The sequence below is a fragment of the Anser anser genome (genome assembly GCF_964211835.1).
Source record: "Anser anser genome assembly, chromosome: 2".
NCBI lineage: Eukaryota > Metazoa > Chordata > Aves > Anseriformes > Anatidae > Anser > Anser anser.
This window is the reverse complement of record NC_139721.1, coordinates 80372423-80400232: the sequence shown is the minus strand read 5'-3', so window position 1 is coordinate 80400232 and position 27810 is coordinate 80372423. Positions and strand designations below refer to the sequence as shown.

General features: G+C 43.9%; 1 protein-coding gene and 1 long non-coding RNA gene across 2 annotated transcripts in view; one reads left to right on the top strand and one right to left on the bottom strand.

The window, feature by feature from the left end:
* BCL2 (BCL2 apoptosis regulator) overlaps positions 1-27810 on the bottom strand; it is a 93345-nt gene that overhangs the window by 20895 nt on the left and 44640 nt on the right. The gene's annotated exons all lie outside the window — the stretch shown is intronic.
* LOC310895821 lies at positions 963-16558 on the top strand. The gene is made up of 2 exons (XR_014580981.1): positions 963-10223; positions 12820-16558. It is a non-coding gene; the product is annotated as an uncharacterized lncRNA (long non-coding RNA).

Below are 27810 nucleotides of genomic sequence, written 5' to 3'. Positions count from 1 at the left end.
ATGTTTATGTCCTTCAATTTTTAAGATTTTCTAAATATTTTAGTCTTTATTCAGCTAAAAATGGCTTCAATTGAGACAAAACCCATGAATCTCTAAATTAACATTAATATAGAAATTAAAAAAAAAAAAAGAAAAAGGCAACATAGTACGTTTAACTTAAGGAAAAAAAAAAACACACAGTCTGTCTTTCTTTCCAGAAAACTCATGTTGCTATTTAGTATTCCAAAAAAAATGCTGGAAGTTAAATGCAAGTCATCATAAAAGGTTAAAAAAGGAAATTCAGGAGAGATTTTTAGAATGGACAAGTTATTTAATCTTAAAAGGAACTCTCTCCCAAAATATATAATGAAAACTAAAAAGTAAACTGAAACAATTTGGTTTTGTCCATGTACTTTATCCAAATGGGAAAAATGGAAATAAACATATAATGAAAGAAATATAAAAGAAAGAGTCTGTATTAAGAAAAAAAGATATGCATGTTCCTTATTTAATTTAAAATAAAGCAGAACAACCTGCTAATGAATTGAAACCTGCACCAGGGCATAAAATGCTACTGTTCACACACGGCTGCCTTCACTTTTTTTGTCCAGCTATAGATGACTGTGATGTTTCTTTTTCTTTTTCTTTTTCTTTTTCTTTTTCTTTTTCTTTTTCTTTTTCTTTTTCTTTTTCTTTTTCTTTTTCTTTTTCTTTTTCTTTTTCTTTTTCTTTTTCTTTTTTCTTTTTCTTTTTCTTTTTCTTTTTCTTTTTCTTTTCTTTTTCTTTTCTTTTCTTTTTCTTCTTTTTCTTTTTCTTTTTCTTTTTCTTTTTCTTTTTCTTTTTCTTTTTCTTTTTCTTTTTCTTTTTCTTTTTCTTTTTCTTTTTCTTTTTCTTTTTCTTTTTCTTTTTCTTTTTCTTTTTCTTTCTCCTTCTCTTTCTTTTTCTCCTTCTTTTTCTTTTTCTTTTTCTTTTTCTTTTTCTTTTTTTTTCTTTTTCTTTTTCTTTTTCTTTTTCTTTTTCTTTTTCTTTTTCTTTTTCTTTTTCTTTTCTTTTTCTTTTTCTTTTTCTTTTTCTTTTTCTTTTTCTTTTTCTTTTTCTTTTTCTTTTTCTTTTTCTTTTTCTTTTCCTTTTCCTTTTCCTTTTCCTTTTCCTTTTCCTTTTCCTTTTTCCTTTTCTTTTTCTTTTTTTTTCTTTTTCTTTTTTTTTCTTTTTCTTTTTCTTTTTCTTCTTTTTCTTCTTTTTCTTTTTTTAAGTTGTATTTATTACAGTGGAGGAGCAGACTCACCCAGGCTGCTCCGAAGCCCATCCTTTGCCATCTTGAGAGGCCTCCCTGCACCGCATGGGGCCACTAGGAGACCCAAGGCTGCAGAGATATGGGTGGGCAGAAGGCCCCAGAGCCACCAGTGCCCCCTGGGCAGCCTGGTTGATGGCACCGAGGACACTGGTGCAGATTAGGCTCCACCAAGCTTCAGATGGGCATCCAGGCCCTGTGGCTGGACCCAGGGGCAGAGGGGAGGCCTGAGCATGGCTCTTTGCCGAGTGTGGGTGTCCTTGTGGAGGCCACCCATAGGATCAGGGCCCCAGACTGTCTCCCTGCATGGGATGATGCTACAGAAAATAACAAAGCCATGTTAAAGCCTGCAGGACTGCATCAGTCTTTTGCTTGTTCTGTACTCTCCCAAGAGAACTCCTTGGTTTATTTTTATTTTTCAGCCTTCCTTGAATCTCTTTCATTTCCTCCCCTCCTCAATTCTACATCACCATGTATTTTTAGATAGATGTATATTTTGAGTTACATGAAGTGTTTTAAGAGAAAAGAAAATCCTCACAAATCTTCTCTTAAAAGATTTCCAGTGTGCCACGGGTAATGTCCTGGTGCCTTTCTCACAGTCTGCCGTGCCTCGCCAGCTCCCCTCCTCCCTGTGCAAGTACTTTCACTCACCTCTTTTCAGACCACTAACCAACCACTGCCGATCACCTTTCACGCCCCGTCCCACCACTTTCGCTCTCAGTCACTTGCCCACTGCTGTCACTCGGGCAGGGTGCACCTCGCCGAACCCTAGCAGACGCCCACCCCTTCTTACTCACCCTTCAAAGCCTTTCATGCGGGCTGCGACACTAAGCAGCAGCTCAGCGAGAGCTGTGGGCACTGTGGTACATCCAGAAAATCTGAAGCACGCATGAGAGAGACGTGAGTGGTAGGGGTGCTAGGTGGGAAATTCCTCAGCCAGAAGCTTTGGCAGGTATAAAGGTCTCAGAGCAGAGGGCAGGAGATTCACCTGCTCCAAGCACTTCTGCGATGCAACAACTACACCCACAGGCGGGTCCCCCTCAGGTTCAGTAAATACAAGAACAGAGAGCAAGAAACTCTTCCAGAAGGTGATTAGAGAAGAAGGAGCCTGACGAGAATATCCCCTGTTGCCTTCTGGAGAAACCTCTCCCTCTGTTGACTGTACGGGGAAAGTCCTTGCCTACATACCTAAGTGAGAATGCCTCACGCAATCTCTCTATCTCGGTTCATCATCTGGGGATGGTGGTCATAAAAGGCTTGACTGGGGCATGTGGAGGAGTGTTCCTGGAAGGTGAGTGTTACAGCAGCTGTGGACCATCTCCCACAGTAGGAAATTACTAGTTTCTCTGCGTGTGCACAGAGCTGGGAAGTCCCATGCAAAAAGGCTGCCCATGCCTGCTTAGATCGATGATACATACTTGTTTCTCTGCTTTGCTGGTAAAAAGGGTCATCATTTTTCCTTTTGTGAGTTATATATTACAGTAAATCAATTTTAGCTGAGTTTATCTTAGGTGGATTTATACTCCTGAACTAGTTTGCTCTAGTAAAGTAAAGACTTCCATTTGCATTTGCATATCTCCTCATTATTGTGTGTAAAATGATAAAGAGAAGAAATTTCTCAGCTACTCTTCAACCCGAACACTGCTTATCTTTTGTTTCAGCCTACTGTTGAATGAAATATCGTTTCAAGCTGAGGGAGGCATTATTTGACAGAACAATAGGTATCTCTTAACACCTGTCAAGTTAAAGAGTAACTGGAAGGTACTATATTCTGATCTATTATATTATGGAAGTATTATGCAGATTCCAAACATACTTTTCTCTGCAAATAAATCTGAAGACTAAATATTGGAGATATATGTATATGTGCATGTATTGATATGTATGTATATATATGCATAAATATGTGCATTTGTATGTTTATTCCTGAATAGATTGAACAATGAAGTGAAAACTCAAGACCCGTGTAAAGAAGTAATTCCATTACTCTTTTCCCAGCTAATGACCATGCTCTGAAATGTTCTGGTTGATTAGTAGTGTTCACCATCGAGTGGTTATAGATGCAATATATCCATCTTAGACATTGTAAAGGCTGAGATCTGAGTGCTACAGCCAGCACTTTTCTAAAGCATTTGTTTCATCCACAGCTTTGAGGTCAACAGAAAGAGCTCCCCTGTTTCCATGTGACTTTGGACAGGTGCTCAACATGCTAAGCTGAACTTTTCCAGAGTGCAGAGAAAACTCCCCCACTTGTAAAGAGGACCCCAGAGCCAAGCTCCTTCTGTTAGCAGGGGTGTGAGGGTTGCATCAGCAAAGAGACCAGGCAGATCCTGGGAGAGAATCGTCTGGAAAGTGCACTGAGGGTTTCCATTACGAAGTTTGCTTAAACAAAAAGCTTGCTGCTGCAGGTGCTGGAGAGGTTTTGTTATGATTCCTTGATTCTTCCTATCTTTGCAAACATCAGAGCCCTCATGCATAATACTGGTTTATTCGAGCTTCCGCCTGGGACCGTGACCTGACCCCAGACCACTGAAGAGCCGATCTCATCCAGCTAGCAATTGCCTGTGTGAGACCTTACAGTTCTTGTCCTTCACAAATACTTCTTAAAACTATTGTCAATTAAATTTCCCCAGTGCGAAGCAAAGAATGTTAGCAGCATTTTGTATGTCCACACATTCTCTAGACTGATAAAACGCTCAGTATATATTAGGAATATAAGTGCTCTCAGTCCATTCACAACACACAATAAGTGTACAATTCGATTAACTAATGCAATTCATATTTCATTAGGACAGAAGCTGTTTGTGACCTTAAACGGACAACAATTTCATGACAGCATTGCAGAATTTTAATTAGATAGGAAAATAACAGAGAAAAATGAAACAGAGGGAAAAAGAACTGCCTGGCAGAATTGTTCCAAAGAACTTAAAAACAAAAGATGCGTTTGTTCTCCTAAGCTCTTCTCCTCCTTCCCCCTTACTAATGATGGAAAGAACAAAACATTATTGCCTTTCTTTGGCTCTGATTAACCGTTTGTAGAGAAGGCTACCATCTCAGCATTTATGGTTTGCACCTGGTGGCACCAAAGGACACAGGAAAGAGAAACCCAAGGGCCTAATGCACCTTTTGCTCATGGGTATCTAAGTGAAGAGAAACTCCCCTAAGAAGAAGGATTTTATACCAATTTTATATCTTTTTGTTTGTGAAGGAAAGTGGTAAACCAGCAGCAACAACAGATGCGATTAATAAAATTAAGTGTTAATATGGCTAGTACAAAATAGCACACAGATTCGCTGTACGTAAAGGGCTGTGATTAAAGTAGAGATGGATTCCAAAGTTAAGCTGCAATTGCTGTAGTATTTCTTTTTGTGATACTCTTAAGAAAATGAGGAGAGATTAATAAGGTTAGTTGTTATTGTCCTGTAGTAATTTCATATTTAACCTGAAGTATTCCCATCTATGCTCACCCCTATGTGAGAAAAATGGCTCCCTGCAGACTGTAATTCAGTTTCATTAATTGTATATTGCCAAAACTGTGTCTTGTATTACAGAAACATAAAGGGAAGGGATACTTTGTTTTTGAAATAGTGCATTTAAAGAGACGATAGAAGAATGAGTCTAGCAGATCAGAGTTCATGGTCTGTCAAACGTGATCCCTTCCCCTTGCCCCTCTCCTGAACGATGACTTTTGTTTTTAAGATAAAATCAGTAAATAAATTTTGCAGAAAGCTTGCCAGATTTTGTGTTAAAGGCAAGATGCTGCATAGGAAGCAATTGGATATGTAGGAAGATATGTCTGTTTAATCAGGATATTTGTCAATCTGGGTCAGTAACAAGATGGTTATTTGTCCCTGACCAGTGGGTGGCAATGGCAGCAAATGGCTTATAGTAGACAAGGATTGATTTTGATAAACATGTCCAGATGGGTATGATTTAAATCAGTAAATATATTGCTTTGTATAAAGAGAGATTTTTAAAATTAATTTTAAACCAATGTTTACAGTAAGTTGTTTACATCTACCGGTCACTAAACACTACATATTTGTCTTAAAATTAAATTTCAGCCAGCAATGTGATCAATGAAGAAGAAAATAGCATTGCCTTTTCTGATCCTAACACCTCTGATAATTTTCTTCTTTATGAAATATTAGATCAAAGCCCTATTTTCGGTACCAGTAAGTCACAAATATCAATATTATTTAGTAGTGTTTTTCTCAAACTTACTGTGAGCTGAAGCTAATTTTACTGGAATGGATTCAGTTACTTTATTGGCAGTATTGTCAAATAACTTTTTAATGCAATGAAAGCATCAAAAAAGTACAGCTGCTAGATGAGAGAGATCATAAAAAGGGAGTTTCCAGAACTCACTGGTATTAGCTGCTCACCCATACATTCCCTTCCTCTCAAGTTTCAAGATGAGATTATTATTAAAAAAAGGCTGATTTGTCAAAAAAAAAAAAAAAGAAAAAGAAAAAGAAAGAAAGAAACTGTCTGAACAAATCTGCAAATAAACCAGCTTGGGGAATTCCCAAGTCTGTGCCTGACCTCCACGATCAAAATAAGGCATCCTCAACGCAATAAAAGATTTTGCTATTTTCTCATCCATAACTCCTACCCCGATGCAGTATCTGACCATTACAGCTCGTGCTTTGCCAACACTGAACTTGAATTGTGGTCAGACCCCTGGCCCACCAGGGGTGACACCAGCAGTGCCCAGCTCGGGGACAGAGTCGTAGCAGCAGCTCTTCGCCTGCCCCTAGCACTGGCTATTTATTTGTCAGAAGAACAGCCGTGCAGCCAGATTGCTCCGTACACTTTCCTTGTGATCTTACTTGTGATCTTCCTGTTAGGTTTTTGGCTTCGCTGATGGAGGAAGTGCGTCCCAGCAAAACTGCCTCTTGGCGGACCTGCTGGCCAGGGGCTGGCCACACGGGAGACACCTCACGAAGGTGCCACGTTCAGCTGGGTACAAAGTACTGCACAGGCCCATCAGTACTGTGTTCTTCAAGTCTTTTTTCTTTTTAGTGTGTGTGCTTTTTCTACACTTGAATTTCTCAATTTGATTCCTGATTTTTCTTTCTCTGAGTGCTGCAAAACTGGAGTTATTCCCAACTGCAGCGTTGGGATCTACTCCGAACTGCCACCGATGCTGCCGACAGCTTTTAGATAAAAGGAAACCAAGGCTAGAGAGCAAAGAATATTTCTCGCCTTGCATTGTTCTTGGAGACTATTTCTGGTGCACAGGAAGGACTCACAAAATCACTGTCATACTTATTTTAGTTAAGTCCATACGTGACTTGAACTATTCCAGCGGCGTGCGTCAAGCTTCAGAGAACTGGTGGCAAATTTCGTTCCCCGGTTAGACATAGAAATAGAAGTATGGCACTCTAGGGGCTGGCTGGAAGTGCTTTATTATAAACAGGGGAGAAAACAGCCTTCAAACGCTATGAGAGAATATTAACGGGAGTGTGTCCAAATATTGTAGTCTAAAATGAACACTTTGATAATCATAACAATGTGGTTTGAAAAGCATCACTTTAAAAGGTCAGCTATACCACCCTCTGACTGCACATTGAAAGCATAGCGGATATATTGAGTCATACATATTGTTCATTGTCATTTGCATTTGGTGAAATCCCTCTATTTTACCCAATTTAGTAAGCAAGCACCGCCTTGGGCTCCCTTGGCAATACTTACATCTAAACGTAGTTACTGTTTGTTGCTCTAAAACATCTTGTCCCATCCCACACCAATAAATCACTCTGCGTTCTTCTGATAAATTTTTGTCATTTAGAGCATGTGGTTCGTTTTGCATTAATGGAGACAGAGGGAGCGGCACACTAAAGCAGTGTGGATATTTTCGGATCCACCTCTGGGATACTTCTGTGCATGTTACTCCGAACCAAGTGACCATCTATGTCGGCTTGTAGACAGCCGCTAGTGCACGACAGGGTGTTAACCTAACTTAGTACTTGCGTGGATAAAGACCTTCTGCTTAATTCTACAAACGCCACACAGCATCGTCGGGCTGCGTTTCAAGAAAAGGCCTCACCGAATTCATATACACTTTTTGCATTCCAACATTTTTCTAAAACTGTCCTCAGGATTTCACCTCATGCCCTTTTCCTAATTTTTGCATATCACCACGACTAGGGACTGCTCAACTTTCCAATCACCATGTGAGTGATATTTCCAACCAGAATATGGAGGAAGCTGTCCTCACCCTTCCGGGGGCTACACCTGAAGAGTAAGCAAATTTTGTGGGTGTTTAAGCCTTTTTTTATTTTCTATGAGCAACGTGAAAATGACTCATTTGTGCTTCAGCTGTAATATATAGTTGGTAAACACTGTTGGCAAGCAATCATATTTCAAGATTTGTAAACAAAAACAGTCCTGGCTGCCACCGACTCTGCAGTCGCATTACTGGTGGAAGTAACTCTGAAACCATTCTGAATGAAAAGAAAAATAAAAGACCTCGCAGAGATGCACGTATATGCAAAGCAACATGGAGCCCAATGCAAGGACCACTGACGCCAAAGGGAGACTCCTGTTGAGTGCGTTCTGGATTGAGCCCTGGGTGTGGGTTGGTCAACACTGTCTTAAAGTCATCAGTTTGAAGAAGAATTTGGCCTGAATTATGGAAAAGCACGTGTACCATGAACAAACTGCTCAGGAGAGAAATCACCTCTAAGTGCATTTGTTTCTGTAAAACACACGTTTTTTCTATCACCTCGGAAATCGTAATGTTGTTTGCAAGGATTACATGAGTGCTCTCCATACACAAGTCATATGCCTTCTCCTCGATAGGGACAGAAAGACCAGTGCTCAGAGAACTTAATTTAGACCCCTAACCCAAGCTGCTCAAGCGATTCAGAACGGAAATTTGGAAAAGAAACCTGCTGGCTTGTTCCTTCTCTCTGCTTGCCCCCAGGAGAGCACAGTAGGCTGTAGCAAGATGCCAAATGCCAACTGTGGCGTTCCCATTTCCCTGGTTTTGTTGAGTTGGGGCTACTCCAAGACCAAGCCAGCGTGGCTGGCTGTCCTGCCTGGCATGCTGGCTCCCCTCATCCCCGCCCAGGTTGCAGTGACCACAGCTCTCCATTGCTCCACTGCTGCTGGCCCATGCAAAGCACGTTTGAGACCCAGCACATCCCTCCGGTGACGCCGGCTCGGAGTTACCCGCTGATGAGTAATAGCATGTAAAATTCAATTACGTTCAGATTCATAGGCGCCTGCTACTTCAAATGTTAACAATGGGGAAACTTGCCCTACAGGGATGAGGATGGGGGCAAACTTTTATTAGCCCCACATGGGCTTTATCTGTTTTAAATGTTTCATTGTCACAGGGAGAGAAGTGCCATTGTTAACAGCATTACAAGCAGTCAGCTGCACTCAATTTAAAATTAAAAGGGGAAGAAGAAAGAAACGAAAAGAAAAAAAAGAGTCTGCCTGACATATTGCAGTATGGCAGGCGATGGTAACTTGCCCCAGAAATGCTTTATTGAATCCAGCCCTTCCATACAAAAGAATTTGTTAACCACTTCACGATGCAAAGTCTGCTAAAGACGTTACACTCCTTGGCCCAAGCGAGGCTGCTCCTGTACACCATAAGCGTTGCATTTGCTGATCAGCATTTAGTCCAGGGTTGCATCTACAAGTAAATATCATCAGGCCATGCAGACAAATTGTGCATCCCTAACAGAGGCTGTCCTGCCTAGGGCAGCATCACTGAGGTCAGGAGCAAGAGCTCAGCTGAGGCAAAGGCACCGTCTGGACATGTTAGGTGTGAAAATGGTGTTTGGACTGCATGAAGGCCACAGGTGATGAAAGAGACCCCTTCTCCTATCTTGCCCCAGCACAGTACTGGTGCTACGCAGGCGTATGTGGACACACCAGCCTGATCCCACATGGCTGACTGTACCTGCCCCTTGGGACCCTAACGCAGCACAGGTCCACTCCAGTAAAGTTAGACCAGCGTAAAGACTAGCAGATCCAGATGCATTCTGCATGAAAAATAATACGACATGAGCGTAATGCCTCTGTTGCTCAGGATTACCTTTGAAAATGTTCTTTTATTGGTCTTAAAAAGGTCGGGGGCAAGAGAAGCAAGTGTGACTCTGGAAACTGGCAGTATCTTCACGTCGAGTTAAGATTTCCACTCTCTGTCATACATTTTCCAGTTTGCACTTCATTGACGCAGACGGCACTGAACGAGGTGCAGCAGGGGATGTTTTTTGCTATATCTGCAGACCAGGTGGCCCCGACTGCCCGCACAGCACTTGCTGCCTGCTCTGCACCACAGTGGCCACCTAATGGCCAGCAATGTTGCTGGACGTCAACCAAGCATCCCGCTGGCCTCTCCAAAACACAAAGGAGATGCCGGTGGCGGTGTCACTCAGCTTTAAATAGCCCCTGGGTCCACTTCATCCATTCATCCCCCCTGCAGCCCTGGTGTGAATGAAAGAGTCCCCGCTGAGCAAACAGATAAGGGTTTGGAGGAACCGGTCGATATATTTAGATAAGGTGTGACGAGAATACGTGGCAACCCCTGTCTTTGTCGGCGCTCGGTGGAGTGAAGAGTACAGGAGGGGAAAATAAAAATCCCTGTGTTAGCTGCTTCAGGCTGAGACCTTCTCTTCCATACTGCTGTTAATCGACACCACTGTAACCATGGAGCCGGTGTACGGTCAGGATAACGCGGTGGTGGTGGCATTATTCGGAAACTCAAACACAGAGATACAGCCGGAAAGTCCTCGGCCTCCTCAGCAAATTAATCCTTTGAGCCCAGCTCAGCCACCTGCCCTGCCACATACGCTGTTCTTACAGAGAAGATGTTGGAAGTTTAAAAATAATTTGCAATGTGTTAGTCACGCTTGAAATGGTCAAATGAAGATTAGAGCAAAGCAGCAAAAAACCCCCAGCATCTTAACCGAACATGAGGTGACATTAAATGGTATGTAAATATTTATATGTAATTTTATAATAGCCTGCTATATACTGTACTTTCTTTTTGCCCACACACTGATTCCAGCACTCATTAACTGGAATTTCCTTAATGGGGGTGAGAAGAAAAAACCTAGGACAGCATCGACTACGAAGCAGCTTTTGAGAGAAGAGCCACTTCCATGACCAAGGCTGTATTCAATTGCTTCTGCTGTTTTCTTTCAGGGAAGCAGCTGAGCAGTTTTAAATAATGGAAGAAAAGGGTTTGTTTACAGAACAAACTGGAAATGAGACTCTACCTGCATATGCAGAATGAAGAAGACATGGCCAAAGGCTCCTCTGGCTACACTTGTGCTTGAGTTTATTATGAAGCTAAAAAGGGCATGTTTCATCTTTGTCTTCTCTCAACTATGCATATATAAACACGTACATGGACACAAAGAAGACAAAAAGAGAGACTCGGTCTATATAAAATCCCCTCTATCTTTAGCAGAAAATTTTTCTGCTGTGTCAAATTCAGAACACAGTGCAAAAGCAAAATCTAGAGAAGAGTATTCTGAGACTCGTTTAGTTTTCAGGGGATTTTTTTTTCTTATAAACACAAAAAAATTCACCCTATGAACTTACCTGTGTCTGATGTAACAAGCTATTATCCCTCTTTCACTATGTGCTTGTAAGACAACGTATTTAGCGTTGGAAATTCACCAATTGTACCTTATAAAAAGGCTGTTGCTAATTGAATTTTACAGAAAATCTTATCAAATTGCTTATGGGGAAAAGAAACCGCCAACATCCCGCAGCATTTGCCTTTGTCCAAGTGTATCTGTTGGAAGCGCACGCCGCATTATTATCCACTAGAAAAACATCAACCAGCCTGCGTCCAAACACTGACGGGTGAGGCATGCTGACAGGTGCCTCCGTCTACTCAGTTCCTTTAAAAAAAAAAAAATATCTCCTCAGCACTTTATTTATAGCCTGGGCCAAATGTTCAGCTGTGGTTTTGACTTCGGTTTCCAACCACTGAGCCCCCCAGATTTCAAGCGGTGTTTTGGCCCGAGGCATGGCACCCATCCATCTCTTTGGAGGGCTTTCCAGTTGTCTCACACAGGTAATGCTGAGCACTTGAAGAGCCAGACCAGGTGTGTGGACCCACAAGAAGACGTATGCGCTCACACAGGTCGCTGTCAGGATCAGGCCTTACAAGAAGAGGGTGTTTATTATCCTTGTGCTACCGCCCCCCTTTTGGGAGATGAGTGGCTGGAAAGCTGCCTGGCCGAGAAGGACCTGGGAGTATTGGTGGATAGTCGGCTGAATATGAGCCAGCAGTGTGCTCAGGTGGCCAAGAAGGCCAACGGCATCCTGGCCTGCATAAGAAGCAGTGTGGCCAGCAGGTCGAGGGAAGTGATTGTGCCCCTGTACTCGGCTCTGGTGAGGCCGCACCTCGAGTACTGTGTTCAGTTTTGGGCCCCTCGCTACAGGAAGGACATGGACGTGCTCGAGCGAGTCCAGGGAAGGGCGACCAAGCTGGTGAGGGGTCTGGAGAACAAGTCTTACGAGGAGCGGCTGAGGGAGCTGGGCTTGTTCAGCCTGGAGAAGAGGAGGCTCAGGGGCGACCTCATCGCTCTCTACAGTTACCTGAAAGGAGGCTGTAGAGAGGTGGGGGTTGGTCTATTCTCCCACGTGCCTAGTGACAGGACGAGGGGGAATGGGCTAAAGTTGCGACAGGGGAGTTTTAGGTTGGATGTTAGGAAGTACTTCTTTACCGAAAGGGTTATTAAGCATTGGAACAGGCTGCCCAGGGAGGTGGTGGAGTCACCATCCCTGGAGGTCTTTAAAAGACGTTTAGATGTAGAGCTTAGGGATATGGTTTAGTGGAGTACTTAGTGTTAGGTCGGAGGTTGGACTCGATGATCTTGACGTCTCTTCCAACCTAGAGAAATCTGTGAACCAAGGTTCATTCCCCCCCTTTCTCTCTGACCAACATGACTACTCTGTAAGAGAGCATCCCTGTATAAGTGGGTCCCTCTCCTGTTGAAGCTTTCTCATTTTCTTTTAAATATTTAAAATTTGTCACTGGAAGAGGATGAATCCCATATCTTTTAGGCCAATAGCATGCGAAACAAAACGGCTTCGAGAGGAGATGAGCTTGCTGAGGGCTCGCTGTCCATGGGGAGATGCCTCAAAGGCAGCCCTCGGCCAGCTCTCTGTGAAGACCAGCCCAATTTGCACGGAGATGCTGTTCGCAGGTTGCAATATTTGCAGTAATTCCCAAGTCTAACATTCGGAGTTGTATCAAAAAGAAGCAGCTGATGGCCAAGCCCAGTTTTAAATGTGCTTACATTTTAGCAAAGCCTAAGTCAACTGTTAGATCCCTACAATCCAGAAAATGCTGAGCTACAATGTCCCTGCTTTGTCTGCCAGAGCCAGGGATAATGTAATAACCATGATCTTAAATGGCAATCATGCACTTTCTTCCCCCTCACATTTGCTTTAAAGAATCCTAAATTAACCCTAGACATAATAATCATACAACCAGGCTTGTGATCACCTAGGACAGGCACATATCAACTGTCAGAGTGTAACACTGTGCATTTTTTTTTCTCCAGGTCAAAAGGAAAAAACATTTTTTAGCACAAAGTCCTGTGGAGTGACCAGCAGCTGCGGTGGGGTGGTGGCAACACCGTCTGGTGAGCAAAGCCTACCAGCTTTAGAAGCATTATTTCCAGTGAGGTGGAGATTTCTGGGGCAATCCCCACACTGACTTTGAAACAGTGGCTCGTGAGAAAGGAAAAAGTAGCATCATGCTAGCGAGATGTCAGAAATATGCAAGAGCGAAGAGAGGACCAAGTCATCTGCTGTCCCTTTCCCTCACCTGAAACCCTAAGTACATCTCCTGACACCTGCATCCCAGGACAAACCCTTGAGAAAAAAAAAATAAATAAATAAAAGGAGAAGAGCCCAACTTATCTGCATCTGCAGAGTCAAAGGGGCAACTCGTGTTCAGAAAACCTGAGCGTTCAAGCAGTCTTGCCTCTGCAGCCCCTCTCTTCTGCCCAGGCTTTTGGTAGGGTCACCCAGGTAGTTGTGTGTTACTGCTTGCAGACAGGGAACACCATGCTGAAGTGTGTTTTACCTGCATATCCCAAATGCTCTGCATTTGTTCAGCTTGGATGGGTTCAGTCGTTCAGTTCACGTAAGCTCAGGCTAGTCTGAACCTGTTAAGTGCTCAATTACGCCCGATCCGCTGCACCCCTTGCTTTTATTTTCTGTGTAGCTGGATTCTGCTTTTTCCATGACACAAGCATTTCACCAGCCTTTTGGAAAAGGTGTTTAGCTGAAAAGCACGGAGCAGTAGGAAATTGTTTGCTCTCAGTATGCTTTGATGGAAATAAAGTCAACATGATAGATTAGTACTGAGCAAGTGGAAGTTATTTTTCCCAAGATGTCACACTTGTGCTTCAGAAATGAGTGATCTAGAGCTTCAGATAAAGTACCAGCAAAAACACTAAAATATACATAATTTATAGCAAAATAAATGCCATAGAGAAAAGTGTTATAAGCTCATGCTGAGCCATGCAAAGCCCAATAAACGTTTACTTGTCACAGTCCAAAGCAATGGTTACAGCACGCACAGGAAATTATGTCTACACCACAAGAGTGTGTGTCTGGACTTAAAACTAGGTGGACGGATCAGATCTTCATCTGGTGTAAGTCAGAAAAGCTTCAGAGATTTCAGTCAGGTTTTAGATGATTATTCCTAACGAGCTCCTGCTCCATAAATTCAGCAGAGACGCTTGGTTTACAAGGCCACTGCTTTGAAAATTCATAATCTTCCTTTTAGCCTTCTCCATAAGGAATTCCTTATACAGATTTGTTGTTTGATCCTCCACAGGAGGAAGAAAGCTGAATAACTCCCCTCTCATTTAGCTCCAGCTGACAAATTGACATAGGCACCAAAATTAAAATTCTGCTCAACTTAATTTGGAAACGAAGGAAGAACCTGATTGAGGGTGGAAAAAAAAAAAAAAGAAAAAAAAAGAAATCCCCCACAGCAGATTGTCTCTGGCAGCTCTCACACGTCCTACGAGCTGCTGTGACCCAGACAAAGCGTGCCTCCCGAAGCAGGGATGGTGGGGGGAGTTTCCCTCGAGGGCTGTAGCTGTAGTTTATGAACGTGCAACTTCATTAGCAGCCAGTGACCCCATTAGATGGGGTTCTTCGTGTCTGGGCTGGAACAAAGCTCCCCAGGGACCGACACAGCTGTGTGCCACGCACAGGGACCTCGTGGCCGGGGTGAGGGAGGTGGCCTTCAAAGTCACCTTCAGGAAAGGCTACGTAACTCCAAGATCATCCCGTGAATTTACAGAAAAAAACAGCTCTTTCTTTCTTTCTTTCTTTCTTTCTTTCTTTCTTTCTTTCTTTTTTTTTTTTTTTGTAAATTTTACTTTATTTTTCTGAATCCAGTTGCTGTAACTTGTAGAGATAGCTATTCTAAAGAACATAGCCTCAGTTGAACTCTCAGGTGAGGACACTGAAAATCACACGTAGACTAACAAGGCTCCTCTTTATAATTAGCTGAGACGCAAAAGGGTCCTTATTTCTACCATGACTTCATATCCCCCTTCCTTTTTTTTTTTTTGAAAAAAAAAGTGAAAAAGAAAGAAAATTTGTAATCAGCTAATGTGCTGATGACCTGATGGGTGTGGATCAGTTACAGAGGAGTAACTGTGCTTCTCACAAAGGACTTTTGATGTAGGCACCAGGCAAGCAGTGATTTAAGATGGTCTGAGGCTGCAGGGTGGTGGTGGCAGGGGACATTTGTGGCAGGCCTGAACTCTTTGCCAATTAGCTCAAACCACCACAGACTTCTCCGCAGGGCTCTCTGGGGAAGAGGGTGTTTGGGAAACCACGTCCAACTAGCTGGGGGATGCTGCCAACAGCCAGCACTGCCACCTCATCACTTTACAAAGCAGAGGAGAAAGAATAAATGATGCTGATGGGGTCCTGGTAGGACAGATGCATTGAACCAAGCGTAGTAGGCACCAAGACCTCTACCAAGATGGCAGAGGTTCACACATCCACTTACAGTAAAGGAGCTGTGAGAGTAGTGGGGAAGGAAAGGTCACACTGAATGTCACGTTTTTCACTATTCAAATCTGTCGGGTCACAGATGCATTTGAACATCCTTTGGCTTGTTCGATTAAGTGCTGCTAAAGCTTTGACCTGTGTTTAAATCCTGGCCGGAGACATAGACGACAGCAGTAGCATTCAGCAAAAGCTTACAGTGACAAAAAGATGTGGTGAACCCTGTGCTGACAGAGTTTCAACAGCATGCTCTGGATGCTTCTGTAGGCTTCCTATACGCATCTGGGAGAGAAAGGGGATATAGATGTTGTCATTTGTACATGCTGTATCAACTGCTGTTTCCAATGCGTTAGTCTGGCATGATTTTCTGTTCCTTTCCTTCAAATTTCCTTTTATGGCTGCCATGCAGTAGATCTGTTATTTTTAAACTACTGCATTTTTTTTTCTCCCTTAATACTCATCTGATTGTTCAAAGCCCAGCCATGGATTCTCAAAATATACATCTCTGTTTTTCCACATTTTTGCGCCGAGTTCACTCCAGATTTTTATCAGCTGAAGGATTTCAGCCTGGGAGGTTTTGCAGCACTCAAGCCGGTGGCTACAGGTGGGAAGTTTTGATTCAGCCCTGAGCAAGTTCGAGGGCAGCAAAAAAACCTTCTGTTGAGGCTCCGGGGCTGAGCAGTAAGCTAGCTGGTATACTGGAGTTTCCAATGCACAACATGTTTCAAGAAGTATCAGCAGTTTTGAACGGCTGGTAAGAATGAAGGGTAGTTTTTAAACAGTCCTGAACTCTCCCCTCTTCCCACTTCTGCATCGCTGTTCTACTCTGGAAACTTCTGTTGCTGCTGATTTCTTCATGACGATGCTCTCATGTACGAGAGCTGCTCTTCGAGGCAGGGCCACGGCTGAGGTGAAGAGGTTCGGCTCCACTGGCTTTTGGCTGGAGATGTGCCAGTTCGCACCACCTGAGATGGAGCCCTCTGAGCACTTTCAGAATCAGATCTGCTGTATTTAGAAGCAAAAATCGATTTCAACAGTTTCTTAATCTTGTTATCTCTATAAAATCACGCAGCAGGGCAGGGAATGGCAGCTGGCAGGCATCTGTTACAGAACAAATTTTACCAGTGAATGGAACATCTCCTTAACCATCTGTTTGTAATGCATAGAAAGAGGAATTACCATCACTGGTGACTTCAGCCTCGGAGATATTTGCTGGATATCTCATGTGGTCATTCAAAAATACCTTAGACGGCTATGCACCCAGCATGCTTGAGATGAGTACTGACCTCATTCAAATGGCCAAAAAAAAGAGTTTACAGATTTAAGAATTAGCAGGTGGCTGTGCACAAAGATGACCATATTAGGATCAAACAGAATGAAGCATCAACCAAGGAAATATATGACAGAAACTTAAGTGGGTCTGTATCTCGAAGCTTGAAGTATTAGCAAAGCCAACTGGCAACACGCATTAGGAATAGAAAGAATTAACAAAAATACGGATTTACAATAAGGCATCCACAATTCCATAGGCAAGTTCAAACCAAACCAAATCAAAACCTAAAACTATTAGTCTAGATAGAAGGACATTTCTACTTAAAAAAAATAATAAAAAAATACAGAAGCAGTGATAAAAAACACAAGTGTAAAAGAACGCGAGGAAAAAAAAAACAACACAAACTAACAAACAAAAAACATAAATTCATTTACAAAAAGGATTTAAAAATCAGGGCCTGTTATGGAAAGTCTAATGCCTGTGAGGGCACCTCGCTCCAGGATGGGAGCGGTGAGGCTCCTGCTCAGCCAGGCAAGTAGGCTCAATGAGTTAACAGTGGCTATGTCCCTAACCTCTACAAACCTAAGGAGAAGCCTACTCTTGGCACAGATCAGAAACACATTTAACTGCCCTTGAGCTAGCTCTCTCACGGACAGTTTGCAGGTGGCAGTCCAAGACCTGCCCTTCTTCTCATGGCAGGAGGCATGCAAGGCCGCACTGTGGTCTGTCCCGTGGCAGAGGAACCACAACAGCCTTAGCAAAACCCTAAGGAATGAAGGCTGGAAGGTATGTAGATACAGCTGCAGGTATCACATCATAATCAGGTAAGTTTTACTTGGGTGTTTTGCAAAAACAAAGTCCAGTATTTATGAAGTGCACGTGAGCACTCCAACAAGCTCTGCTGCCTCACAAAGCCTGTGCAGGGAAAGGAGGGGATGCTGAGACTCCTGCATTTTGGAAGCAATTGCTTTCTTCCAAAAAAACAAACCCAGAGGCCTGCACATTCCTCTTCCTTCCAAAATTACCCCTCTAATCTAACCAAAGGGGTCTGGACTTACCCCACACTGTAGGGATATGGGAAGACCTGGGATCGTTCCTCCCTCAGCCTGAAGGGACAGCAGCCCACTGTTTCACTTTGCTTCCAACTCAGCGTCATGGGTTATCCTGAGGTGAAGATGCAGCAAGTCCCTCCTGCTGTAGGGTTTCCACAGCTCACAGTTAATTTAGTGAGACAGGGGAGCCAGCCCTGTGATCCAGCAGCAGATGCCCTCACCCAGGAAGAACTGGGAGATCCAGCACGTAGAGCACTACGGCAGTAATGTTAGAAAGGTGCTGCCTCTCCTTACGAACCCTGCCTTCCTCTTACATTTGCGTTCACCAGGGTAGGAGGAAAACGCCAGATCTCTGCACTCCCTGCATGGCACCTCAGGCCATAGAAATGCCACATTATCACTGGAGCGGTTCCTTTAGAGGTGTACGTGCTGTGCTTTCCTTCCTTTCTTCGAAAGCCAGCACGAACGTTAAAGGAAAATAATTCCTTTATCCTTTGCTTTTGCAAATAGGAATTAACTTGTGTATCTAAAACTTCCTGTAGAACAAACACAAGCCCTGATTCCTAAAGCCGTGAAATGAGAGAAGGAGGTAAAGGAACTGACGGGGTATGTAAACCTCTTGCAAAAATTAACAATTTTCATACGTCTTTGAGAAAGATCATTTTATGTGTTTGTTTGTGGAATGAAAAATGTGTTATGAGCCAGTAGACCTGAGCAACAGGGTTCACTCTTTTTTTTAAAAAAAACAAACAGCAAATGTTCTGGATTTGTTAGGTCTCATGCTCCCCACTTCCTATTGCTTCACTTGGCTCGAAATTGGAGCCATTGCACTTTGACCTGGGACTGATTGGTTTTTCTAGATTGCTGCCCTAGATGTTTGTAATACAACAACCCAGGTTATCCAGTATCTAATTAAACACAGGTGGAGCTTGAATTTCTTAACAGGAAAAGAGTAGAAACCATTTTGAGCAGCCTGAAGGAGACAAGGGTGCATTAGTGGGGAAGTGAGGAGAACATGGGGGATGAAGGCAGACCACTTTTCCATTTAAAGTCAGTAACAGTGGTTCTAGCCTCTTCCAGAGCAATATGCAGTAGATTAACTTTGTCTTCTACTACCAAAAATATACTTAAATATTAAACTCGCATGTGAAATTTTTTTTTTTTTGCTAGTATCTGTTGCATTGAGAATTTCTTTATGGGTGAATCTGTAACCTGCAAGCATCCCAACAGCCCTCACTTACAAGACAGAGCTAGCTAATCCTCAACACCACCTGTTTTTTTCTGAGCCTTGAACGAATTTTGTATTAGGTTACTGCTCCTTGTAAAAAGCATTATGTTTCCCACCTGCTGCCTGCAACTTCTCCATCAGCGAAGTGAATTTTTAGGCCGATGGCAGAGAAAGCACAAAACTAGCGAGTCCTCTGAGCTCCACTTGGACATGCAGCTACCTCGAAGTCAGCAGTGCGGTGCCGGCCTCCAACAAGCCTGTCCCATGTGAGCACTTTCACGCTCCGGCTCCAGATGCGTCACACACAACACCCTCATCAAGGCTATCCCAATTATCCTCACGCCCTTGCCCCTGCCACAACCCTGCGGCCGCTCCACGCTGCCTTTGCTGGGGCTGCCTCCTCGAGGGTGAGGAGGCCACAAGAGGCAGCAAGGTGGAGGCAGCACGGCCTCCACGGCCTCAGCAGGCCGGTGGGCCTCGCGACTCGCCGTCACGACGAGAAGAGGGAGCACGCCGGCGCCGAGCGGCTGCATCCCCGCGAGGAAGATGGCAGGGGACAGGGTTCGAGGCGGCGGCGGTGGAGGTTTCTCCCCTCGCGCTCCCCTCCGCCCACCGCAGGAAGCCTCTCGGATGTGACGGGGATGCGGCGCCCGCCCCCGCTTCTCAGAAGCCCGGCTCTCACCACTACCGGCCTTCTGCGAGGCTGGGTGCCGTGGCCCCGTCGGCAGGCACCCGCCCCTTCTTTTCACTGGAATCCCCAGCTTTTGGCTATTTACAGCCTTTTCTTAGAGAGAGGCAGGAAGCCGAATGAATCAGAGCCATCTACGGTTACCTCCCACGCCACGTGCTCGTGCTATGGGGCTGAGGCAGATCAGAGGGGCGATGCAGTGAAGCCTCCTCCATCCCGGGGCTGGGAACTGCAGATCCCTGGGGCAGGGAGAGGTGTGGGGCCCCCCAGCTCCTCTCTGCATCCCATGGGAGAGCGGTACCACCTCAGGTATCTCACACGGGAGGCAGAGCAGGGATGTCCTCAAGGGGGCACCTGCAGAGAGGAGAGGTCCATGTGTCCTCTCCACTGATTTCATGTCTTCATCTTGGGTGTGCATTAGCACAGGAGGGAGGGAGGAAGTGCTTCAGGGTAAGAGGGCTGTTTCCACGGAAAACTAAAAAGCACATCGTTCCTCAGAACGAGCGCACTATACAAAAACACTGTGTATCTTGTCAGAGGAAGCATATCCTTTGCTCTCTTCTCTTGTGATGCCGGGTTTACCCACAATGTGAAATGCTAGTGAGCCCTGCTGTACATCCCCCAGGGAAGGGTCCTCTTTGCACCAAAACCTTGAAGAATATGTGAAAAAGGTGGCAGGAGTTACTTAAAGCTACTGCTCCACAGTGAAGACACAAACCAGCAGAATGAGGCCTGTGTTCTTCCTTTGCATGAGGGAATCAGGGTTAACATCTTTGCTGCCCATCAGATAGAATAGGCTCCCTTTGAACTGAAACAGTGCATCTGTGTGCTTGCTTCTGACAGCCTCGCTGTCCCCATTTCACAGATGGGAAAGCAGGCAGGGGAAGGTGAGATGGCTGAATGGCGTCTGAGCAGCAGGGAAACTGCGCACAGGCATTGCAAAGGTGCTCAGCCTCTGCCACCCAAGCAGGCCACACGGAGCTGCAGGGAGCCCTCTACCACAAGTGCCCAGCCCAGTGGGGAACCGATGCCCACAGGCCTCCCCGGCCATGCAAGGGCTCGGGCCAGAAGCCTTACACTGCCACAAGCGGCCAGGTCCTTTGTGCCAACACGAGAAACCGACCAGCATGCCAGGAGGAACAACACACCCTTTGTACATCTCATCTGAAACTTCAAAACAAAGAGCACGTCTTCTTTTTTGCTTAAGAGGAGAAAAGTATCCGTCAGCTATGGCAATAGGGCATCCAAAAATAACCTCTCCGATCAAAAGAACATCAAAAATTGCAAAGGTCAATACTCCAAAGATAGGAGGTGCCAGAACTGAGATTGCCCATTCAACTCCAGAGGAAGCGGGCAATACAAGTGAAAGACGGACTCTGTGCCCTGTTGACAGAGGACTGGATTCTCAGGGTCCTCCTTTCCCCTGCCTTTTTTTTTTTTCCTTTTTAGAGAAAGGAAAGAGGAAAGAGAAGAAAATTAACTACTCTCTACTGATAATCTGTTATGTGGAGGCATTTCACAGGAGTCACATCATTGCATAAAACAACACCGAGGCAATGTTTTGGTCTTCACTGAACGGATGCAGCAGAAGATGCTTTTTATCAGCACCACACATATCAAGCTATATTACTTAGAACTTGCACTTAAATATTTCTGCATTGTGAAGTCATAATAGCTTGCGTTGTCAACTGCTCGGCCCCAATACTAATTCTGAAACTAAATATCCGTGCTTACAAACAAACCAAAATATTCTGGCAACCCAAACTCACGCAGCTACAGAGTACACTCTTTATTTTCTAAATCTAGCCTGCCTTCCAGTAACCATCTGTTTCAGTAAAAAGGTGTCTTGTTTGGAAATTCAACGTGACTGTCCTTCTGGAAAAGTGTACATTCCATACATGGGTCAAAGGAAGGGTTTTGTTTTGAAGTTTCATTTGCTCTGTGGTTTCAGTTTATCAGAGGGTGTGATTTATTAGAAAAATACAAACGGTGATAGAAATTAAAAATTGGTGACCTTTCACTGCAAGGAACAGCAATTTCACAATGCATTCCTGATTAGAAAAGAACATCAACTGACCCACATGCTGGTAGCTAAGCAAATGAAAAGCTGACTCTTTGCAATCTACAAAATCATGGGATTTTTTTTTCTCTTAAAAAACAAAACAAAACATACAACACCATAAACAGTCTACATTCGTGTTCCCAAGTGGAAGACGTGTCTGAGGACCTTATTTACTGACTCAGAAGCACAGGCTAATCCCTTAGCCTTGTAGCCAGTTTTAGGAACTTTCAGATTTTTCTTGGCAAATGCTCAAATGCAACACTGATGCCTTGCTCAGGGTAGTTTTAGTCAACACGATTTCTGTTAGACTCACCTGCTGCGTGAATCGGGCAATTGTTTGGCCTTATTACTACCAAACAGTTATTTTAAATAGTAATCCTTACAGTTAACGAAATGACAGCAGAGGCCTTGGCTTAGATATGCACCAGGAAGAGAGCATTTTCTTAGAAAAGCATAGTTCTCAGTAAATGATAAACCACAGAGCTACTGCTGTGTACATTAAACCACAAAGCTACATTCATATAGAATTAAGGGTCTTAAATCCCACCTCCAACCCTGCCCCCCAGCTTCTGCCATCCAAAAGCAAGGATTTCCAGATGCACATCTAGCATTTTGACTCCCAACACAACCCCCTGACCCACCCTATCAGGCATCCACCTTCCAGCCATGTGGGATACAAGACCTTTTTCCATATGCCTGTTTAACTTAAGGCATCTGAAACATCTCCATAAAGTATTACTACTGATCTTCTGGATTACAGCTGTGCCAAGAGGCCCTGCTGTGCCAGCATCATAGCAGAGTCCCTGTCTGGTAGGACAACAGCCCAGCACGACCACAGAGACACCGGGACTCAGCCAGGGGAAGCAAGTGCTGTGACCCCAAACACATACATGGGAAATAAGTCATTCACAGAAACAAGAAAGCATCCCAGTGCAGAAACCTGTATTTGAAATGTTCATTCTTGGTCCTAATCAGATACGGGTGGGACTGGTGAGCTCCACAAGGCCTTGTTCACCTGAGCCATGTGCAGTGCTGCTGCTGGGCTGGCAAGGCCACCTTGGGTTCATTTGGAATTTTCCAATGGAGAAGCACGAACAGCCTGTATGGTGTGCTGGCATCCAAAGCCAGGTCCATGTGAGCTGAGTGGTTACAAAAAGCATTTGACAAAGCAGCTTCTGTTGTAGTAGGAGGGCAAGGCTCATGGAACAGGTAGCAAAACAACATGTGGAGATGTTTTGCTGTGCCTAACGCAACAAACTGCCAGTAACATTGCCTTCATGGGCTGTTTTCTATGTTTCAGGTAGGCAAGAAGAAACAGGACTTAATAGCGCTGCACCTGCACAGTATGAACCAAATCCAAGCTCAGGAAACACAGACAGTCCTCAGGAGAAAGACACCTGTGGGGCACATCCTGTGCTCCTCCAGGCTCATGCATTTCTGTCCCCTTCCCATGGAAACCTGTGATAGGAGGAAAAGGGCACACGTCTTGCCCCAGCACAGCCTTCAGATACCACTGAGCCTGCTAGTATATGATCATAGTTTAAGAGCAATGCAGAGCTTTACTGGTCCTTAAAACCCTTTTTGTCAGTCTGGGTTTAACCCTGTTGTAATGTAGGAAAGATGGATGAAGGCAAATAGCACCTTTCAGTGAAGCTTTTATTGGCAGGGTTTCTTGGGATTCAAGAGGCAGTGTGTTTCATTGAGCAAGCTCCACCATGTATCCAAGGCTGCAAGGACTTTGTCCTCCAGCTGCCAAAGGAAAGTCTAAGGAGCCCTGTGTGGAGGAAGAGACTCAAGGTGACGACAGTTGGATAGATTGTTGCCTTTCCCATTAGATGAATATCAGGATTTAGTAATAAACCCAGGAGAATTGAAAGCTGTCTCAATACCAGTAAAAGCCATGATGCTCTTCACAGGGTAAGGTGGCCACGGGTGATACCAAAGCCTCAGAATGACTGCTGATGTTTTCCCTGAATGTATTTACAGTTTTGGGCAACATCTGCTATAAAGTGACAACTGCCAGCACCATATTAGTATGGAGTAATTCAGACTATCCAGGTAGTTTGTATCATGATCTAGATAGGCTCTTGGCACCACTGAACTGAGCAGTTACTCATTACTGTCCTCCCTGGCTTCAGCTGGACAAAGATTTGATCCTCTAACCCTGTTAGACTGACAGCCTGGGAGGAAAATGGAAAGACTACAGTGCTGCCTAGGAAAAAAAAAAACAAGCCACTGGGTGACTCACTTTTCCATATCCACTGTGATTATTTTGTATCTGTAAAAATATTTAAGCTCACAGTGACTGCTGCATCAAGTTCACTCGGTTCACAAAGCAAATAATGATTTTCCTCCTCTCAACCCAGATGATTCAATGGGGCACCTGTTATCAAGGGAAGTCAAAACATTTGGGTCTGGGCTGAAGGTAGAAGTGGTTGTTTGACCAAGGTTGAACAAGGCAAAATGCTATGTACTGCAATTTCCAGACTGCTGAGGAGAGAGGCAAACATGAGTTAAAAGTATTCAAATGACCCAGTGTGGAAATAAAAAACTAAAATTCTGGTACTGATGATTTCTGTATTAATAATGTATTAACTGTTAGAAGGAGAGGAACATTTCCGTCACATATCTAAGGAAAGTGGGAAAGCAGCATTATACTGGAAATATAAATACTGCTTGAATAACCCTTGCTACACTTAAAGGGGTTTCCGTTTGGGCTAATTAACTAACTTTTCCCCCTAGGCACTGACTTACGTAAGTGCTTTCAATAACACAGAAAACAATGAGTGAAATAGCCATTGTGCTCTGTATGCTCACGTGCCCGATAACCTCCTACTATGAGACATTTTGGACATGTTTTATTCCCCAATTTGTACATGCAGCTCCCACTGAAGTCAGTGAAAGCCCCATTTACGCTTCTCAAAGAAGAATTTCTCCCATAATCAAACTACAATGAGCGTGAAACAAATCCATACTTTTAGAAACCTGGTGACTGGAAAAATGCACTAAGTATTTTTAGAAGGTAGTTTGGAGGACACTCCAAATCTCTGGGGTTACAGTGGCTCAGCTCTAATTTATGAAGCAAGAGTCTGGCAAGAAGAACAAAAGCACGTGGATTTACCTATTGCACATCTCATGATTAGTTTTTAAATGGAAAAACAGATGAAAGATACCCAAGCTTGGAATAATACTATTCCAGTCAAGGGTTTACACAAACTGGGTGGGTCTTGAAGTGTTTTAAGGCATTACTTAACACAAAGGTACTTCTCTAACACTCCATCACTATATAGTAGACAATTATTATTATAAAAAGGAAAATAACTGTCTTTTTTGAGAGGTTATGGTACAAGGGAACCCACACATTCCATTTATTCAAAATAAATCAGAAGAAAAAAAGAAAACACCAAAGAGACCAGTAATTAAGAGGTGGGGAGAAGAAGATCTCTCGTTCATGGACCCAACATTGTGTGTTGCACAGAGCAGGCCACGGGAGCAGGCTTGGCTGCTGACAGCAGCCTCAGATGATGGAGTAACCACTTAGTGCTTGCCACTCTGATGAGCTGGCACCTAGGATGAAAAGTTTAATTGCTGCATAAAAATAGGGTGGGGGTGTTAGTTTATGTCTCTAGACTAGCTGATGATATACTCTTGGCATTTCTATAATCTCAGAAACTTCCAGATATAAATTTAATAGTGACTTACATCTACAAAAGTGTCAAAATGCAAGTGCCTGGGGAAGTGATGAATCCCTTTTTAAGAAGGGGCTTAGGCAGAAGAAACATGAAGAAGTGTGAAAGGGAAAATACCAATGGAACTATAACGAAAACCCTGCTGATGAGATCAAGTTGGCTGCAGAAGGAGCAAAACCACTACCACTGGATGCATGTACAATCTCGTTAGGCTGTCATAGATGTCCTGCACCCTCGCTTGCAACCATTTCTCGTTAAAGCTTTCTCTGAAAGAGATGGGTATACATGAGGGAGCAAAGGACTGGTTTCCAAACGCTCCTACTACCAAAAGGTAAGGCATAACCCAGCAAGAAAGTTTTATTTAGCTCTTGAAGGAGGCACGTTTAACAAAATCCACCACACCACAAGCCTTTTCAGTGAACAGTACTGGTTCTGCACAGAGCGGAGGAGGTGATATTACTTCCCTGTTAAGGTACTAACGGAAGGGAGTACTGGGAGGAGAAGAGCTATAGAGACGTCTCTGGAAATTTTCATGGCATCAACAAACGCTTGGTTTGATCCCATGCAATAACCCAGGCTCTGAATATTCCTTCCTTAACCTTGCTGCTGGATGTTTGATGAAAAATGCATCTCTGTGAACCGAGGCAATCAAAAGCGCTGTATTTGTATTCCTCCCCCCAACTCCACTTTGCACTGAGAATACATGGCTTCAAGAGTGTTCACGAAGGGATTTTTTTCCTCCTCTGGCTTACACAGTGAATGGCAGAGCTCCGAGTCTGAATAAACAGTGTGGGTGGTGACTGCTCTGTGAGGCCCATGTAAAGGATGCAATCATTTTCTTACTCTGTTCAGCATTAAATCATGTGAAACTAGCTTGATTACCACACATAACATCAAGTCTGTTACAGACTATAACATACTGTGTATCCTTCCCTAACTTTGCAAGGAAAAAAATAACAATTAATTCTCCTAGCTTCAAGTGTTTAATTGTGTATAAAGTTCATTGACCTCACTAGTTGCTGTCAGATGATCTTGCTAAGGCCTGTGAAAAACATCCCAGGAATGCAGTGATGTGGGCAGAAACAAAGTGAGTTCATGCCACAAAATGCTTTAAATGGAACAAAATCAGCAACCATCCAGAGAGGCTGCACTGAAAACAGGACTTCAGAATAATCACTGGTTTAACCTCACCTAAGCACTGCTAGTCCTTGAAAAGGGACAGTTATAAATCATACCCTTTGAAAAATAAATCCTTTGGGGATCCTGCATGTGACTACATGAAGTAACTTTGTTTACTGGTGAATCTCCGCAGCTGACTGGGAGTCAATGTTTTGGAATGACTGGAGAAACTGGGACATACAGGAGATAAGCTGGGAACAAGGAACCTGTTTTTACGCTCCATCCAGTTCCCATCAAATGTGACCATAGTTAAGTCACTCGGCCACCGTGAGACTCGATTTCTTCCTCTGTAAAAATGGAAATAGGACTGCTTATCTACAGGCAGACTTGTGATGCTTTTTTTTTTGTTGTTGTTTGTTTCTTTTCTCTATGCAGGGAAGCCACTGTCAACAGAAGGAGTTATCACACATTTGACACATACATAAGTTTTCATGTTGCGTTGTTTTAATGGCTCTGTTGAGCTGTAGCACAGGAAATCACCTCCTGAATGGCTCCAAAGTAGCTTGTTGCAATGTCTATTTCATATACCATTATGGAATGAATAAAATCAGTATAAATTCTGCTGTTCACATCCATTAAAATATGCTCTGCTCTCATTACATGGTTTTCACGATTGGCCTATGTGATTTCAGGATGTCACAGCCTAATTTTCTTGGGAAGCAGTGCATGAACCACTGATTAGATGGTAGCTTTCCTTAAGCCTTAAATCTTAGCAAAAGTTGAAAGCACATCTGCCAAATTTCCATTAGCAAGGTCTTCTGGACAGAGACCAAGACGACCTATGGGCTTGATGGCATCCCGATGCTCCCTGCTCCAGCTTTGGGCTGATGCAGGTGGAGGAGCAGTGTATCTCCCCAGGGCAGGGCTGGTGGCCCCCACCACACAGCTCATGGTACTTCTGGTGTTAGCACCTTCTGCAGAGCCTGACCATACCCAACGGAGTGCACCCAAGTGAGCTACCCAGCAGAGCACTTCTTCACCACTGTCGCCCTGCTCTCTTTCCTTCTTCTTCTCCAAAGGCTGATGGACACAAGGTGACTGCAAAGCTGGCCTGAAGAGATGAGCTAGGAAAAGGGCCTTGCAGGGAGATGGTGACAAACCAGAGGGCTGGGCGATCACCAACCGCATGAAGTTTAACAAGAGTAAGTGCTGGATTCTGCACCTGGTAAACGGCAACCCTGGCTATACGAACAGACTGGGGGACGAGATGCTGGAGAGCAGCCCTGAGGAGAGACATCTGAGGGTTCTGGTTGATGGCAAGTTAAACATCAGCCAGCAGTGTGCCCGGGCAGCCAAAAGGGCCAGCCATGCCCTGGGGTGCATCAGGCACGGCATTGCTAG